Raw genomic sequence first — 18,534 nt, 5'->3', positions numbered from 1 at the left:
ACGGTATCTGTCAACAATAAACTTGCGCACAGTCATAAAATACAGATATGCCTGCTCATGGATAGAAATAAATGGCTGCCTTACACATGACATTTAACATGACAGCCATCTGGCTTTGCCAAGGTATGCAGTAGTGTAACAGCCATGCAAGTGTTGGCAAATTGTATGGCAACATCTATGCAAATTAAAGGGCAGGCTATTGCTTCCTGTCCAGATAACCTGAATCAGTTCTATACCAGTGCAATTTATATTTCGGTATTTCTGCCCTAAATAGATCCTATTTACACATTGCACTTCTGCCGACGTTAACTCTCACACTACAGCACACAAAAGTTCTGTTCTTGCCCATTGCCGAACTCCTATTTCAGTCACCACTATAGAAGTTTAACTGATGAATAACCTTTCTTGCAAGCCAAAACTGCACATATTCAGCTTATCCAAGCCACAAATCCCGATTTGCTCACAAGGAACAAATTTTATTCCATCTATTTCAGGCTTTCAGGTTGAGTTTGTACAGTTATGCAATTTTGGAGCTGTTTATAATGTTTTATGTATCGTGCAGTGAGGCAGCATTATTTTAACCTTGTGTTTGAAAGGAAATCCTTTTTTTTAACATAAAGTATAATTTTCACTCCTTTCTTGCATTCGGGTGCTTGAGTTGTTTCCCGCAATCTTTCTGCATTCGAGTGCGTGACTCTGTCTTTCCAAGCTGCCAAGTGCCTTCGCTTCATCGTTGTGCTCTTTTTGATGCCTTCAGTATGATGCCTGTCCATTTGATCACACACGAAAGTGCAAACTCTCCTTTGACTTATCATTCTGGTTCTGATCCTGACTGCCACACCTTATCTCAAAGAATCCTTGTCTCGTTTTTCTGCAAGCTTCATCCCCCCCCCCCCCATTTTGTGTTTGTCTTTATGACAAATGTTGAACATTTCTTTAGCAGTGGTGCCAGATGGATTATCAGTCCCAGTGAAAGGAAAGCTGTCGCCGTCTTCAGAGAAGACACAGCACCCATTGACCGACACAGCATAGCAGACGTACTGAGAGAGAACAGAATGGCTTTTATGGCACAAATTTAGATTCGCCTCTGTGAGTTTCTGTGCTTTTAGAGCTATGATGATTGCTTCTGCAATGCATCTATTTGCTGTGAGAATATCGCTACTCAAGTAATGTTAATTTCTGGCAGCAGTCTTTAGATCGAGTTACTTAGCTTTATCAATGGGCATGCATCCTCTCGTCATGTGAACAAACCCAGCTCTATGGCCTACATATCAAAATCCCTGTTGGCATAGCGGATGTGTAACATGCTTTCTTGTCTAATTTCGTCAATCGGACCTCGAGCTTCACGTTACTGCAGCTGATGTCCAATTCAAAGTATTCACAAGCCTCTACGTCACTCTTGTTGATCCAGACTACTAGTGTTATGAACCTGGTGGTCTAGTTTGTTCAACACCTGTCGCATCAATTGCAGATGTAAGCAAACTAAGTTGAACTTAACTATTTGTGACATAGATGTAAGCATTCTATCACTTTTCTTTGATTTCTTTGATATCAGGGCGCAAGAATATTCCCATAATTCTCAGCCACTCAATGCCCCGTATTTCAGTCTATTAGGTCCCTAGGGCACTTGTGAGTGCACAGCCAAGGATGCTACGTAATTGTTTGTAAACATCAGTGATATTCACAGTTCCTCCCATCTTTAATACTGCCGTGGCGGTGCTGGCTGCTTGAAGGGCAAAGCTCCCAATTTCAGATGGGATGACCTCAGCGTTCCAGCCTTGCAAACCTTGAAGCGCCCATCACGATGAAGGCGCAGAATATTGGCAGGCACACAGCTGGTGGTTTCAAGGGCTAGGCCTGTACGATCAGCCTTCCGATGAGACTTGCTATCCCAGCCTTGTGAGCTATGGAGCAGTCATCATTGTGGTGGCGAGATAAGTCTGCTTTTCATGTGCTGTTCACTTCAAAGGCTAGGCCTTCAAAATGGATGTCACTGAAGAAATTTATTGTCCCAGCCTTGCAAGCTTTGCAGTTGTCATTGCAGTTGTCCTTCGCATCGATAGGCAGGCCATCTGCTGCTCCGTGGGCTGGGCTGACAGGTTGTCTCATTCACCTCCGTAGGCATCCCGGCTTTGTGAACTTTAGGCCATTGTGCTGAAGGGCAAGGTCAGACAGAACCTACAGATCACGCCTGCAGCCACAGTATGAGCACTGGGTATTATGGCGCAATATGTTAAGAATCGAGACAGATGCCACGGCTACCTTGATCTTGCTCCTTTAATGAAACTCTAATGTGAACGGTCATGATAGAAAAGTGATGCTATCTTCCTCTTCTGTTTGGGATAGGTACGAGGGCATTCAAGGCAAGAAAACAGGAAAATTAAAGGACCTATTTGTACGTATTAAGTAAGGGACTAATCACTGCGGACCACAAAGCCCCGGGTGACAAAAATGAAGGGAATAGCTGGAACATGGAGGAAAGCCACGTAGGAAGGTCGTCCTGTGGATTGTGCTGAAGACATGCCGTTAAGACTTCACTGGACCAGGGCAACCAGTCAGAACCTGGCTAACACATCGCTACAAGAGTACGGTTTGTAACTTCACCAGGCCACATAATTCTAACACAAGGCCTGTGAGCTCCCGTTTCTGTGGCCAGAACACAAGTTTCTCGATCGATATGGTTCTGTAGTTGCTGGGGTGAGTGCAGTGCTGCTTCCCTCATCGTCTCACCTTGCTGCAACAGTGAAATGTTTTCTTTGGCTGAACAATACTTCGTTCATTCGCTTTGTTTTGTGCCACTGCTTTATTTGTTGTAGTCTGTTGTTCACGTCAAAATGCCATCTTACTGTTAGCTTCTAACTTAAATCTTTATATTTACTTCCCCTTCCATGGGTGCATTAAACTTTTGTTGCATGTATGCAATGGCTTTATTTTCTTTTGGGTACTATGAGGTTTTGGGTAAGTCACCAATTCCAAATATAATGAACCTACATCTTATCTAGTGATTATTGGTAGCCATGTTAAAAGCAGGCAGTGAATATGTAATGGCTAAAGAATCCCTCCACATAGATGGTCTGTTGCGATTTTTAGGCCTGCCAAACTTATATGAACACGACAGTGCAAGCCAGAAAGTACTTAAATTTAGAAAAATATACCAAAAATTATTCGGTTATTCATTATGTTGACTGTTTATATTAAGTAAAGACTGGCAGATTTTATTCCGTAATGATGCTGTGAACAGCCATGCAGCTCAATATAGCCACAGCCGCAATGGGTCGGTGCTGCAGACATGCAGAAATGTATATGAAGTTTACTAAATATTCACGTAACATCTGATGAGAACTCAGTTGCCGTATACATGCAGCCGTGCAGGTAGGTCTGCATAATCAATGAGTGCAAAAAAATTAGGCCATAAAAATTGCTCAGTGGCTTGTTTTATTTGAAATCGATTTTGTCCAATCTACACACAAACGAAAAATTATCACATATCTGTCTCAATATGACAAACATAAATGAGGGGGGGAAACGGTAAGACGAGGAGAACAAAGCGAGAAAGCGATTGGGCTTGGTTTGAAACCTGACAGCAGCTTCAAAGCATGGCCAGAAGGTTGGCCCAGGATGCTGGACAATAGATGTATGTTGGGAAGAGTTCGAGGGCATTGTGGTCAGCTCCATGCTTGATCCATAGTACTATCTGCAATGCGTGTCAATAAGCGTCCTCCTAAAAGTTGTTTCCTATGTAAGCATGGTTTGTGTATGTTTCAGCTCAAGAACGGAAGTTATAGTTACCTGCTTCTGTGCCTGAATTGACAGATGAGCACGCTTAATAAATCAGGACGTGTCAATAGTCTACTGAGTAGGCATATGTTAGCAGGCTAGGATTTTCTTTGTCTTTAGTTATATTTCTCTTCATTTTACCTGTTGCACAATGTAGACCAATGAAGGCCCAAGACAAGAGGGAAGATGAAAAAGTGAATGCATACATGACTTTCATTAATGAAAAAATGAACGTTTTCTGCTTCAATGTCATAATACATACCTGCCAACTTTTACAATTTCATCACAAAATGTCAGGTTTCTAGAGGTTGGCTTATAATTTTTCTAACAAATAATTATAACACAAATAATTATAATGTGGGCATTTCTTGGGCACTTCTTCATTATCTGCACATGATCATCATCATATCGTATTCTTCATCTTCATATCTTGTGGGGACCCATTTTAAGATTGATCTGTGCCTTCAGTATGATCGGTCCACCATGTCTTCGGGGCGTATTAAAGGTCATGCTAACAGCTACGTCACAATAGCATTTTTTCATTTGCATCCTATTAAAGGCAAAAACTGATCTTAATGGAATGCAAATATTATCGATGGGCAATTTTCAGAGCCACACTCGGTTATTCAGACTTACTGGAAGCAGTGCCACAAGTAAAACGGCAGGTAATATTTTGGCTCACATTACATAAATATTTTGCGCATAAGTATCACAAGCATTTGTTTTTCTATGACGCAGATTATGTTTGCTGGAAATATAGAGCAGCATGCCTTTTCATAGCACCTCTACAGAATGAAACCATGTAAGGTTCCCAGAAGTGTTGCATAATTTAGTTTCCTAAATCAGCTTCGCCACAAGTCTAGTTATGCAGTGAAGCATACGCAATGTACAGCGGCAAAGCATATTATAAAAGTGGAAAGGGGCCACTGTCACGGGACATATAATGTGTTCCTTAATAGAGAGTTTTAGAATAGGGGCCCCAATATTTTGGGGCCCCAAAGAGCTTTGCGGGTGTTAGCGTTGGGGCACGCAGGAGTGAAGAGTTTTAGAATAGGGCTTTGCGTTTGCGGATAGCGTCTTGCGCTGACAGCGCCACTACGGCGTCTAAGAAAAACGATTAAAAATAATTAAATAAAATATATAATTTTATGATATGAATAGTAATATTGACTTGCGTGTATTCGCGTTTAATTACAATTTAGAGGTTATTCTTCAAGCAGCAAACAATTAGTTGTGCTTAGTTTTGAGCAACAAAACCAACTTTACGTGCCATCACCAGCCAAGCTTAGCCGTGTTAGGCCTACGAGCCATAAAATCCACACTCGAATTCGGAATCAGCGGCGTCTAATGAATCAATCGTTATAACACATGCTAGTTGAGAGAAAGCGATAACTGCAGTCACTTCTCCTAGCTTGCGAACTTCACGCGTTACCGCGAATCGAACCCAGTTTGGTGATAGGTTAGAGCCGTCGCTTCGATGGGTGCCGCCATGTTTGTTGACGCAAAGCTTTTGGGAACGCTATTTGAGCTCGCGCTAAATCGGTGAAATAGCGTTCCCAACGCAAAACCCAAACGCAGTTTGCGTCTCGCGCATGCGCAGTGGCTTCGACGCTATGTCTTTGGGGCCCCAAAACGTTTGGGGCCCCTATTCCAAAACTCTCTAATTATACGTGTGTGCACCCACAGTCTCCTGTCAGTAAAAGCACCAATCCCAATTGCCCCAGATATTGGACCTTGCCGTTGGGTGCGGGAGTTGGCCGAGGCTGAGGAGGACTATGAGATGAAAACTGGAGGTTTATTTACAATATTTACAGTGAGAGTGCAAAGAAATTAACAGTCATAAAGTCATTACGGGCCGGCAGCAACTCGGACACTGCGGCCCGTGGCAAGAAGCTCGAAAGAGATGAGTGAAGGAATGCTCTCTTGCTGCTCCCGGTCTCTAGCTTTTAACCCCTTCAGTGTCTCGAACTCGCGTCACGTTCGGCCAATCGGCGAGCCCGCTCAGGTGTCGTCATTTTCGGCCAATGGTAGGCGCCCGTGCGAGTGTACGTCACATTGGGCTCAGAGGGTCACTCCTTGAGCTCCAATTGTCTGAGGGATTACTTATCTGCGGTATTGCCTTCCCGGTCTGACACTTCCATCACAAAGGCAGATGGGGGGATTGCTGCCAGGGCTTTCCGGTGCATTAGGGCCGTCTTGCCTCGGGACCCACGTTACCTGGTACAGTGCCAGGCTCTCGCTACGCTTTCGGGAAGAGTCAAGCGGTTAATAGCTCCACCTGCGGCGCACGAGGTGGGGGACGCCAACTCGTTTGCACGTGCCGCGCCTCGGCAACGGGGTAGATGTGCCTCTGCGCTCCTTAATTAGCTGTGACGCGATTCGATGTGGTCTGGTGAACTCGAAGGAGGCTCAGGAAACGGTCCCATATCTAACAACACCTATTAATTGTACTAGCAGGCCATCAGAGCTACTTTGGACATGGTTGTGGCAAGGTGAGCTCTTATTTCAACCACCTTGCAAGGATGTAGCTAATATTCTACACACTAAGAAAAAAAAGAGTATCCCTTACTCTTTTCGAAGAGTCTGGACTCGTCACGTATACGACTCACTTTGTGGGAGACACCCGAACTCTCTTTTGGCAAAGAGTCCCGAGACTATCTGCTCAATACAAGGTGTTTGCGTGACTCCGCACACAATAGTCATGCATACTCTGTTGTAATAGTCACCTATACCCTCTCAAAAGGGTCACAAGACTAGTGCTGAGGGAGTCCGTTAACAATTCTAAATGAGTCCAACGACTCAAGATAAAGTGTCTCATGAACACTGCAAGAATGACTCACCGAACTATTCTAGATGAGTCTGATGACTCCAGCAGTGTGTCAAGTTACCCTTAGTGCGTGGTGCCGGCCTCTTGCAAATAAAGTAAGGTAACTAATCTATGTAAGTCGTTTCACTCTTGGATGGCAGTGTCGAGCCGCTTTTCAAAATGTGTCAACAACTCTTGCTGTAAGTACACACGACTACGGCTAGTTCTCAAGAAGACTACTATGAAAAGACAACATAGGATAACAAAGAATCCACAGTAAACTTGACAAAAAGCACATGGCAGGTTAGCAAGAAAAAGTTAATGTTTCATCAATCTTTGTTATTGTCTTCTGGAAAATTCAAATGTATAAGTCAGCACAGAATCACTATGAAAGCAAGACAGTTCTCTTTACCATTAAACTGGAATCAATAGCCAACTAAGCAAAACAGTCTTAAATAAATATCCAATATGTAGCCTGCAGCTGCATATGCATGACACTGCAATGCCACTCAGAACCATAATGAGACCCCAAAATATTATGTAACTCATGTAGAAGGTTAATTCACCACCGCACAAGTCTCTTATAATATGTCAAAAGATTCATAAGTTCCACCTATTTCCCTGTTCTAAAAGACTTAACTTACGACTTAACATTCTAAGCAAGTAAGCTACACATAACAAATAAGAGAGGCTGCACTTATGTATAAAGGAGACCCATATAAGGAAGTGCAATAAAAACAATATTCCAACTTAGATTACATTACCTATGCATTATGCTATGCTTGCTGAAAACAACTGGTTGGCAATTGATAATCCAGTCTAATAGTAAAAACAGCTGTCTTACCTTATGGTACTCTTGTTGGCACTTTTTCCCACACAATTTGTGCATGTTAGCGTGAGATGAAAATTGATCTGAAAAACACATTAAAAAGTTGTGCATCAATTTTATTCTGTCATACAACATGCAACAGTGTATAAAAATCTCATAACTGACAAAATTACAAAAATAAATACAGCAACACTTATACTGATCATTTATTTATGTTGAGAAACATACTTTTGCAAGACTAAGTAAAATAGCTGACACAGACAATTTCACAGGTCGAAATAACCGCTAATACAAAACTTTCCATAATGCAAACACGTTGACAAAATAAGTAGCACAGGCAGCTGTATTTTGTTACGGCAAAGATAGCGCATGAATGATGAGGACAAGAGAGGAAGCAGAACACATAAACAAACTATACCCAGCTGCATGCACGCAGCTGTAACAATACTCATAGTGCACAAAGATCCAAAAGAAACAAAGAGGAAGATGTGAGGAAGGCTTCTTTTACTCATCACAAGTCATCCTGTAAGAGCACATTATGCACTGGCTGTAATCTATCCTCAGGACATACATGAATAAGTTACTTTAGGTGCCACATCTATAAATCACTCATACAATGTTCTTGTGATTTTCCTTATTCCAATCTTTAGCTTTAGCTTTTACGTAACTATGATTTATATTTGGCAAGCAGCCTAACTATCGGGTTGATCAGCTGTATTTTAAACAAAACATACTGACAGATTTCCGTTTCTAGCTAACATAAGGAGGCGGGTACATCCTTTCAGATTTCAAGAAACAGCTGTGCAACAGAAAGTCTACAATGACCAGTACCTTTATTATTAAGTGCCATGTACTAGATCTTTCTGCAATGAATACCTCTATGACCAAAAATTGTAGTCTGAAAAACTAATTGGAAAATATTTACAAGTGACAGATACTAGAACTGCATTACAATTGCAAATTTTTTCGTAAACAATATCACAATAATTGAAGTTTTATTAATTTCAGCAAAATGGCTGACATCCTATTATTGAGGCTAGTCAGTGCTGAAGGTATTGTTAGTTTGTAGGAGTCCTCAGACTGACAGCTCTGAAATATTTATCGCCATACTTGGTGGAACATGCTTTGCTGTTGCAGATATTACTTAGCCACAAAACATTTTGTAAGCCTTATGGGACAATTCTGTGTGGAAGATAAACCTATCTGATCATGTCTTTTTGGGTTGTGTATCTCGGAACTGGTGCTAGTCTGAGTTCTTACAAACTAGACGTTATTGAGTACTGTAATTATAATGCCTGCCACTGCTATAAATTTCTGTTAGCGAAAATTGTCGCATTGTCATGAAGCAGATATGTTCAATTTTTAGCGGCAGTCACTGCTGAAACACTCAGTACAAAGCACAAAACAAAGATATGGAGTCAAAATGTAAATGTCGAACAAAGTTATAGTCAATTCCTCATTTCACAGAACTGTCTTTTTTTCTGTTAGTTTGCCAATACCAATTGCACATCCACAAACATTTTAGTATTGCACTTCTGGTAAATGCAGGAAATTTCAGTGTTTAACAGAAGCCCTTGGGAAGACAGCCCAGAGTCGCTTTAACAAAAAGACTTGCATTCAATCTGCGTTTCTATGTTGTAGGTCACTATAGCAAGGGGCATGTTTTGCTGATTGAATATTACTCGAAACAGTCTTATTATTCGTACTAGAGGCTTTGAAAGAGAGCAAATTGTAGAGTTCTTCATGCAGATTTCATATATGTCATTAGTATTTCTTTAGCTGCTTCTTGAGTTATGTCCCACACAATGGGAAAATACACTGATCTTTGCGGGCACTTTCTTGTGTACTAAATTTTCACAAAAAGCAGTGTGCTGTAGCTACCTCAGCTCTTCGTAGACTACAAAGTACCGATATCTATTCAAACAGCATGTAAAGTTACTAGAAGTATGCAAGATTAGTAGGCAGGCAGAGAGGCCTGCCTACTAATCTTGCATACTTCTCATGCTATTGTGAAAAAAAGCTATTGAATATACTTCAAAAACATTTTCTCACAATAGCATGAGAATAACCTTATGCACTTATAGTTGTCCTATACTAACGAAATTTGGCATACGTACTCTTCAAGATATGCAGAATGCTCATATCTAATTGAAATTGCAATCTGTAAAATTATTTAATGTGGCCTAATATATTCTTGCATAGTTCCAGTAATTGTACAAGCCGTTTGGATAGGTATCACCACTTTGCAGTATACGAATAGCTAAATAAGATACAGCATGAAGCTATTTCTGAAAACTTTATACACAGGAAAGTGCCCCCCAAAATATTTTGCCACTGTGTAGGACATAACTAAAAAACAGCAGCTACACAAAAATAAATGACAATTCAAATCTAATAAAACACTTTATGAATGACAGTATATTCAAATCTCTAGTACAAATATATAAAAAAGTTGTTTCGAGGAGTTAATAAGTGGGTGTCAGTGTATTCTACCAAAGTGTTAGAAAATGCCTTCAGGCATACCATGGGGAGCTTTATAAATAGCACACGCACGCATCTGCCTAAAAAGCCCCATGCCCTGCTTGAATTCATTAGTCATTTTTGCATTCTGTTGTATGTCACCATTTGCATCCCTTAACATAGAGTGCACAAAACCAAAAACAGCCTATTACCGTATTTACTCGCATAATGATTGCACTCGCGTAATGATCGCACCCCTAAATTTTGTCGTTTTAATTCGATTTTTTTTATTTCCCACGTAATGATTTCACCCCGAACTTGCCGCAGCGATGTGTCAAGTGCCAAATCTAGCTAATAACGATCGCGCTTACCATCTGTCGACTGCTATGCGAACGACTCTTCAAGACAAACCAAGCAGTCTGCACGCAAAAAACTTTCTTAAGCAGATGCCCCATTTCATTGCTTTCATCACTTTCCGCACTTCTACGACAAAAAAAAGCTACAACCAAACTTTCCTTTATTATGTGTAGGCTTTATAATGGTTGTGGTCAATAAAAACAACAAAAAAAGGCGTCTTTCGATTCTTCTCATCTGCACTTGTGGGCACGCAACAAATCGCGAGCGGCAATGATAGCAGCCACGTTTACACTGATAGGTTAGAAGTGTACCCTATTCATTCGCCGACGTTTGTAACGCAGCTAAGATATTCACCCACCCTTAGCGGAAACGTGCCACGTTAGGATAGTGGTGAAGACAAATGCCGCAGTTTCCGCAGCATGTGTTCCTATGTCACTGGCAGCTAAGTGCGCCCATCTGTTTCTGTCCCCTAAAAGTGGGCATGGCTATGTTTTTGCCGCAAACTTGCAAATATTATTCATTACTAATATGGAAGAAACTGTTTGAATGCACTGTAATGTACTCACGAGAAGAAAAATGCATTCGGCGCGTTCGGCTTGCTCTGCCGGCCACCATTTTTTTTCGTGTCCTGCACTACATACAGCAGCAGCCGCCTATTTGTTGACCTGTTGTCATCCCGTAGTAAATGCCAGATAATATATTTTTTTCTTTTTGCGGGAAAATTAACCAGTGTAATGATCGCACCCCTGAATTTGAGTCAATTTTTTTTGCAAAAAAGTGTGATCATTATGCGAGTAAATAGGGTAACACACGGAATTTTTAGCCTGTAAAGGGGTTGTATACAAATGGGGCAGCCCACTCTAGTGTGACAATAAACAAATATTTGTACTCACAATATTGAAACCAGTCATAACATATATCCTCACAAATTTGGAAATGAATAACTAAAGAACCTTGCTGATTGTCTCATTAGTGTCCTAAACAAGATCTTTTGATGTTTATAATTTCTAGTTTAATTCACTTTCTCTAGTAAATGGACTTTGACCTAGACTACTCAGAGTAGGAGACTAACTCAGACCTGGAAGCCAATATTTAAATCTGAAATAAAGACATTCATCCCACGACCACGTCACTGCTATGTCATCAGAAGCGTGCATCCATGGACTGTAAAATAATTTTTACATGATCTGTACTGTTACTCTTGCACTAATAAATTAGGAAATGCACTTGCTATTTAAAGCACTGCTGTAAACCTTTGTGTTTGAGAAATGAAATACTCAAAAGTGTAACACAACCAATGTGTGCATATAACCTACGATGCCTTTGACATTCGTCAGTGTGACAAATGGGCACCGAGAAATGCAAAGGGCATCATAGCTTTCTTGTTTGAAACCTTGTGTGCGAGTATATTACTGGTATCTTTGCAGTGAAAGGAAGTCACATTATTATCAGACTTATGAGGGGAACTTATGTTTCTCTAGTTTAATATTTTCTTTTTTGTGCTCCTATATTCTTGACTTTTCCAAGAATAATGGGTGTTTGAAATAAGTACTCTATATTGCTCTTAAATTTTTCCTGCACAAGAGCTCACGTTAGGTTACATTTCTTGAACACTTTGCAGTGCTGTAGATAATCAAAAGAAAGAAAAAAATGCTGTAAGTTTGCATTTTAGCCTTCTGTATAACAAGTATGAATCTATCAATTACATACACAAGTACAAAAGAACTACGAAAAACTGGGCATAAAGACATACATTATAGTAATAGCAGGAATCGATGGTGAGAATTCTAATAGAAAGGAACCATTAAAAACTAGGCACTAAAGACACATATTAATTATAATAACACAAGTATTTGCTAAGAATTTGAAGAGACAAATAGAATGTCTCTTCAAATCACTCCACCCTAACATTCATCCATGGTTTGATGAGTGACCACAGTTGGTGATGCTGTTTGGATAAGTTGCAGCTGAGGTGCAGCTGTGAAATAGGTGGAACATGTAGAGAGGTCACCAAAGGTTGCACGCTGGTCGCACAGCAGGTTGCCTTGATCTCCGGACTCACTCGACACTCATGTGTTGAGCCTGGTTATACGCCGTTTGCAAGAGGCCTGGCCCGTGTGTGGTACGGCTTTGGTAAAATTTCGAGGCAACCTGAAAAACACAGATCGATATCTATAAGCACCACAATATTCTTCACCATAGGGCAAACCTGAAGTTTACCATGGGCACATAGCAGATAATGAAAACAGACACAAGCCACCAGACTTCAGGTATAAAGATGTGCAAAAGTGTAAATGAGTGTTAAGAGCTGTTTATAGGATGGAATGTTTCATTTTGTCTTTTGTAGATGAATAATAGTATCTTAACATAAAGTCAAGTGTACTTGGCCCTCCCTAAAAAAATTTAAATTATGGGGTTTTACTTGCTAAAACCACTTTCTTATCATGAGGCACGCCGTAGTGGAGGACTTCGGAAAGTTCGACCACCTGGGGTTCTTTAATGTGCACCTAAATCTAAGTACACGGGTGTTTTCGCATTTCGCCCCTCTCGAAATGCGGCCGCCGTGGCCGGGGTTCAATCCTGCGACCTCGTGCTCAGCAGCCCAACACCATAGCCACTGAGCAACCACGGAGGGCATGGCCCTCCCTATTTGCGTAAGTAGGCAATTCCATGCGAGCTGTACCGACCTGGCACACGACCACTTGAAATTTTTTTTGAAGAACTGGAGGCCCTTCAATATAGCGCAAATGTTAATTTCAAAAAATACTTAACTTAAAAAGTTTTTTTACTGGCGCAAGCACTAAGTGAGATTTTGTGTAATGCACCAATCTATGCATCATAAAAGGCATAGCAGAAAAATTGGTTCCTTCATTAAAGGGGCCAAATTTTTCGGGACTTTAAAAAGAGGCCTTACACCAAAAATTGAACTGCTTATTAGCCACTGCTCAGTTTATTATGGGTCATTAAACATGGACAAAATGGCCAATTAACATTATTTTCATGAATCTGGCTTACAGCAAAAGCTGCAAATTTATGTAATCCACATATTTAGGAGTTGTGCTGCATGCAAAAACTGGTTTCAGGAACATAAATTATACAGCAGTGCACAGAGATGCGGATGAACTAGCAAAAAAAAGTCAGTTTTGGTGTGTTTATCGGCATACTTACTATTGAGGCAGTCCTAGTAAATTTATGCCCAATACCATGTATGAGTGTACACCGTATTCTTTTTAGATTGCTAAAGCTTTATCAAAGCAGTTTTTTGTTAAGCAAGAAAAAAAATGTACAAGTGGTCTCCTACTGGTTTCAAAATTTGCAGCGCGTTTCGTCTAATCCACAGAGCCTTTTGGCGGCTAAGGCAAACTGCATGGACTTGAGCATTCCTGCACCGATAGCAGGGAGTCTAAACTGCTTTGAAGTTAACTCTTTCATTGCTGAGTGGCTACAAGCCACTTCACTCAAAAAGTTGCCACTTAATCACATGTATTTACATTAATCTTTCTGTTGGCTTCCAGCCTGCTTGGCATCATCACGAAGGCTGCCAACTCCCTAGTGGACGTAGTCAGGACATGGTGGTGGCAGGACGCAGCGGCAGGAGCCGCCAAAGGCTTCAAACTCCCTAGTGGACGTAGTCAGGACACAGTGGTGGTAGGATGCAGGGGCGGGAGCCACCAGAGTGTACCTGCAGCAAATTTGCACAAATGCTCTTAGTCCTACCATGTCACAATTTACAAGAAAAATTAAGCAGTCTGTGGAACATGGATACCAATACAAATAAATGTAAACAGTTAGGTCCCACAACACAACTAGAACATTGACAAAGAAGAAATGGTACTTATGCTTATGAAAATCCAAGCAATGAAAAAAAGAGAATGTGCATCCGATTTGTGCACGGAAGCTCAGTGGAAACCTGAGCTCATACCATCAAGTGATCTGCTAGTCAACTGCAAGCCTCTTAAAATGTCATTGTATATTTTTTACACACACTATGTTAAGCTGCATTAAAACAAGTTCAGCATCTCTAAATATAAGTAATCACGAAGCAATTCAATTAATTAATTCCAGTGGTCGATAATGCAACAAAGTGCACGCTCTGATGAAGCTGGCCAAACTGGGTAGTGACAAATAACAGCGTGGTTCTCTACATCTTGTTTTTCTGGCTTTCGCTGTAGCATTAAAATACACAAGAAATATCACATTCCTGACATTTAACCCTGCCAATTTTTATTCCATAATGCATAATACTTCAGCAAGAGCAATAATGCTGTCTTTTAATCATAAATAGTGATAGAACAAGAAATTTTACTGGAGCTAATGTTTTGACAAGAAAACTTATCTCCTTCTCTTTGTCGAAACATTGGCTCCAGCGATGCTCCTTGTTCTACGGCTCTTCATCATTTCAAGTCTCTGTCTTCCTGTGTACCTCTGTACTTTCAATGTTGTATCAATGAAATTGTAATAACGGAGAATTAGTAAATGTAGCTGATGAAGAACTTGGGCTTGTTGGTAGACAATGACAGAGTAACGGCGCAACATAGAGATACGGACAAAGGAGGCTCATGTGTGCCGTCTCCTCCAGCTATGTCTCTCCTTTGGACAATTACTCTATCTCGATGTAAAAGTATTACCCTTTGCACAATAATGCTGAAATGAATAAAGGCCAGGAAAGTGGACACAAAAATTACAACAAATAGCATCTTATGCTAATGAGATATGCGAAAGTCCCTGCTACGATCTGTCTCACCAATAACGTGCTGGATAAGATGGCGTCTTCTTCTGGATGTTGGCATTTCTTGAATACCTAAAATAAAGTACATTTCAAAATTACAAAAATACACAGAACAGCCGTAGCAGAGGAGATAACGCATTGTTTAGTAAAAGAAAGTAAACTAATCTCTGATGCAGTGCAGACGAAATTTCCTTTATTAAATTAGCAGAATAATACATCACACTTCATTTCATTTAATGCTGTGAGCGTTTCTTGGTACAACAAAGAAAGGTATTTCTGCATGAAAACAGTAAAATAATCATAGCCTTCTACTTTTACAAAATACGCGACAGCGACTAAGCCAACTACAGCAGTATATACTTAAAATTGTTATATGCACATTACAATAGCCAAGACAGGAGAAACTTGGGTTTATATGTAGCTCACCAAGAGGTACCACCTTGGAATCGATTCATTTCTGCTTGCCAAATATCTGCACTAACATAAGACTACAAATAAAAAGACCCTCGTTTTCATAAAATACCGGACTCAAAATAGAAAATCCAGTAGGAATACCACAAATTCTGTGCATAACACAGCCAGGTTTTGTGCGCCTAGTAGGATTTACTATATAAAGGTTGCAGCAAATTCATTCTTTTAAATATTTACCACCATGAAAATAAAGATTACATAAAAAATAATAACATTATACATCGGCTTAGATTGTCAGCTAACGTGTTTTGTGTTTTCTACTTACAGCCAAATGCACATAAAATTTGTTCTGTTTCAGCGCTTTTAAAGCGCTGTGTCTGTTCGCTTGTGCATGCAGCCGCTTTACCGCTCTTAAGATATCTGTGCTGCCACATCGCCTGACACTGCCATACAGCGTTGTAGCGCTTTTATTATTCGCGGTAATATACCTAAAGCGCTAGTAAATCTTCAGAATACACAAGCTGTCTTTTCGACTACCTGTCTTCGCCAGCGAAAGTTACACTGGTACTAGTATTGTATCTACACTTCAAGTTACGCAGCACAGTACTTGATATTCTACGGATCTTTCGATGCGACAGGCCACTCGTCACCGGAGTCGTTAAGAACGGTGTTTCTCCTGGCAGTACAGCTTTGCAATAATTTCAGATGCTCTCCTGAGGCTTCCGTCTGCCAGTAGTATTTTCGCATACATACGCGCACGCATGCCCAAGAAACGTCTGTGAACTGCCAAGAGAAACGTGGCGCAAAATGTAGCCATACCGGAAGGACCGAGTCCGCGCCGTTTGTAAACTCGGAACAAAAGCTGATATGCTTACCTGAGACGTTAAGAGAAATATGGCACAGGTCACAGGTCCCCGCTGGTAGTGGTTCGTATGCATCTGGTCGTCTCTGTCCGTTGCGATCTCCCATATCACAATGAAAGATGCAGTGCAAACCGCAGCACTTCGGACGCTTCCGGCGAGCGCACTTGCTCGATGTCGGCAAAGACGAAATCGGCGAAACGCTGCTGCTGGCGGCGGTCCCCTCGTCGCAATCACACAGCACGGACAGAAGCTCCCACCGTAACTTGTCGCAACGCTTGGTTGCAGTCGTCCCTAGCGCAGCGATTTCAGAACCACTCAACGACAATGTATTCGCAACTTTCCCGGCCTATAGGGGGCGCCACCTTAAATCCAACATGGCTGTCCGAGAGATTAAGAACTAGAGCAGTCGGTGCAGTGCTGCGGTCGTCTTGCAATGCTCAGTGACATGTTGTTTCGCGTCGTCATGTTGAAATGTCTCTTCAATTTACACACCCGCTGTCGTTAGCCTGCGTAATGGCTCATATTGAGCGAGCAGAACGCAGGATTCGAAGCCTGTTTTAAGGCGAGGAAGTCCTAAACGCTGGTCATCTTGTGTAGTGCGGCATAAAAGTATGCACGTCGACATCCGTGACTGTTGAAGGACTTTGCATACAAACTCCGCGACGGTGTTATTAAGAGAAGTGACCATGCTTTCTATTTGTTATTCTATTAATCTGACCTCTTTGAACGGGTAACATGAACTTCTACACGGTGTGGTGCTCTCTGCAAGTTGTTACTTAGACCGCTTGAATAAGCCGCCATGTCGAGAAAAAAGAAACCTTCCTGGTGTCGCGCGACCGAAGTCCATCACATCGACGGCGGGAAAAGCAACCCTAAAGCGTTTTGTGTGCGAAAATTTCTTGTCTAGTTATCCCTGGCTGTGTTCACAAAGCTGGATGTTTAACACGAGAACTAAACAAAAAACCATATCTGACCGCTTTTGCGAGCTATATATACGATAACCGTTCACCCTTGTAATTTAGTTATTGCGCTTTATGCGTGCTGCTCAAGCTACAGTCTTGCGGTAGTTTTACAGCCTGCGCGAGTCCTACCGCGTCTTGCCTATAGACAGATCAAGCGATACATAGCCGATATTTACCGGTCCGCGGCAATGCTCGCTTCATTCTTCCAGTTATCTTTACAAAATAATATACGCGCAGATCAGCTCAGGGTTCGCTACGCGAACACTGCACAGTAGTTTAACGTTTGTTGGACTAAGATTTGTTACCTCACGAGTGCAGTCATGCGCGCCTGTACACACGTTGCAGCTGCGCATCGAAGTCGCAGACGATGTACGAATTCCAGGTTCCTCTACGCCTGCGTCACTCTGCTTCGATGCACAAGTGAGAAACTCATCTTTCTGTTCGAAAATAGTGGAATGTCAAGCCGGCGTTGCAGAGCACGAATGCGTGAACGAGAACAAGAAATTTTGAAGCAGGTACAAGACTTCACGGAGAATGTTTGCGCTCCAACGTAGCCGCAAAGGCATGTGTGGCAAGAACGCAAGCATCAATCATACTACAACACATTTGAGTTAAGATTGCGCATTATTTCTTTCCCTGCACGTAATGTAGAGCTATGCCTGCATCTTTATGGAGGTGCGTCTATTCGCGATTTCAAGTGCTTGGAATCGTCACTCATCTGTCGTATTCGAAAAAAGTCCTCCGGCATGAAGTGCGCACTGCAAACCTTCATAGCTTCTGTGACAGCTTTGCCAATCCGCAGCATAATAATCAATTTCTTCCTCATGAACGCAGCGGGTAGGAATGAGTGAAGGCTCACATCGCCTACCGCATAACTACCGCTCGACACCCATTGCGGCACGCAGCAAATACGGTTACTCCTATGTTTGCTCATTCTGAACATGTTAAGTGTCCTTCAGGATCCCATGGGAGCTTTGAACGCGTTAAAACATCAACCAAAAGTGAAGGAAAAGCGTACTCAACACCAATACGCTAGCCGAACGGGCGGCAGCCAGCGGCGAGTATAATCTTTCGATTGCTTCCGGCCGCCGCCGCACGACGGCGCCACCGTACGTGAAAGTTGCGAATACTCGTACTCGTGCGTGATGCAGCGCAACTTTAAAATGGCGTCATGCTATTGACGGCTTCGGCTTTGGATCATTTTGTAGCTGCACAACTGAGCAGAACAGTTGCGCTAGTTTCGGTTTTGTTTACTCGCGTTGAAATAAAAACTGTTTTGCTCACTGATAATTTTACGTCACTTAAGTAATGTTCACGAATGAAACAGCCATGAATTTAAT

The 18,534-nt window shown here is 41.6% G+C and overlaps 2 long non-coding RNA genes across 2 annotated transcripts; both read right to left on the bottom strand.

Moving 5' to 3' along the window:
- Positions 1–7,507: 7,507 nt before the first annotated feature.
- On the bottom strand, positions 7,508–10,693 carry LOC139051266 (uncharacterized). The gene is made up of 2 exons (XR_011509296.1): positions 9,482–10,693; positions 7,508–9,410 (listed from the first exon to the last, which is right to left on the bottom strand). It is a non-coding gene; the product is annotated as an uncharacterized lncRNA (long non-coding RNA).
- A 35-nt stretch (positions 10,694–10,728) lies between these two features.
- LOC139051282 (uncharacterized) lies at positions 10,729–16,553 on the bottom strand. The gene is made up of 4 exons (XR_011509309.1): positions 16,245–16,553; positions 14,974–15,030; positions 13,721–13,911; positions 10,729–12,380 (listed from the first exon to the last, which is right to left on the bottom strand). It is a non-coding gene; the product is annotated as an uncharacterized lncRNA (long non-coding RNA).
- Positions 16,554–18,534: the final 1,981 nt, after the last annotated feature.

This window comes from Dermacentor albipictus, unplaced genomic scaffold, assembly GCF_038994185.2.
Source record: "Dermacentor albipictus isolate Rhodes 1998 colony unplaced genomic scaffold, USDA_Dalb.pri_finalv2 scaffold_11, whole genome shotgun sequence".
Classification (NCBI taxonomy): Eukaryota; Metazoa; Arthropoda; class Arachnida; order Ixodida; family Ixodidae; genus Dermacentor; species Dermacentor albipictus.
The sequence above is the reverse complement of the archived record's forward strand: the minus strand, read 5'-3'. Positions and strand labels throughout refer to the sequence as shown.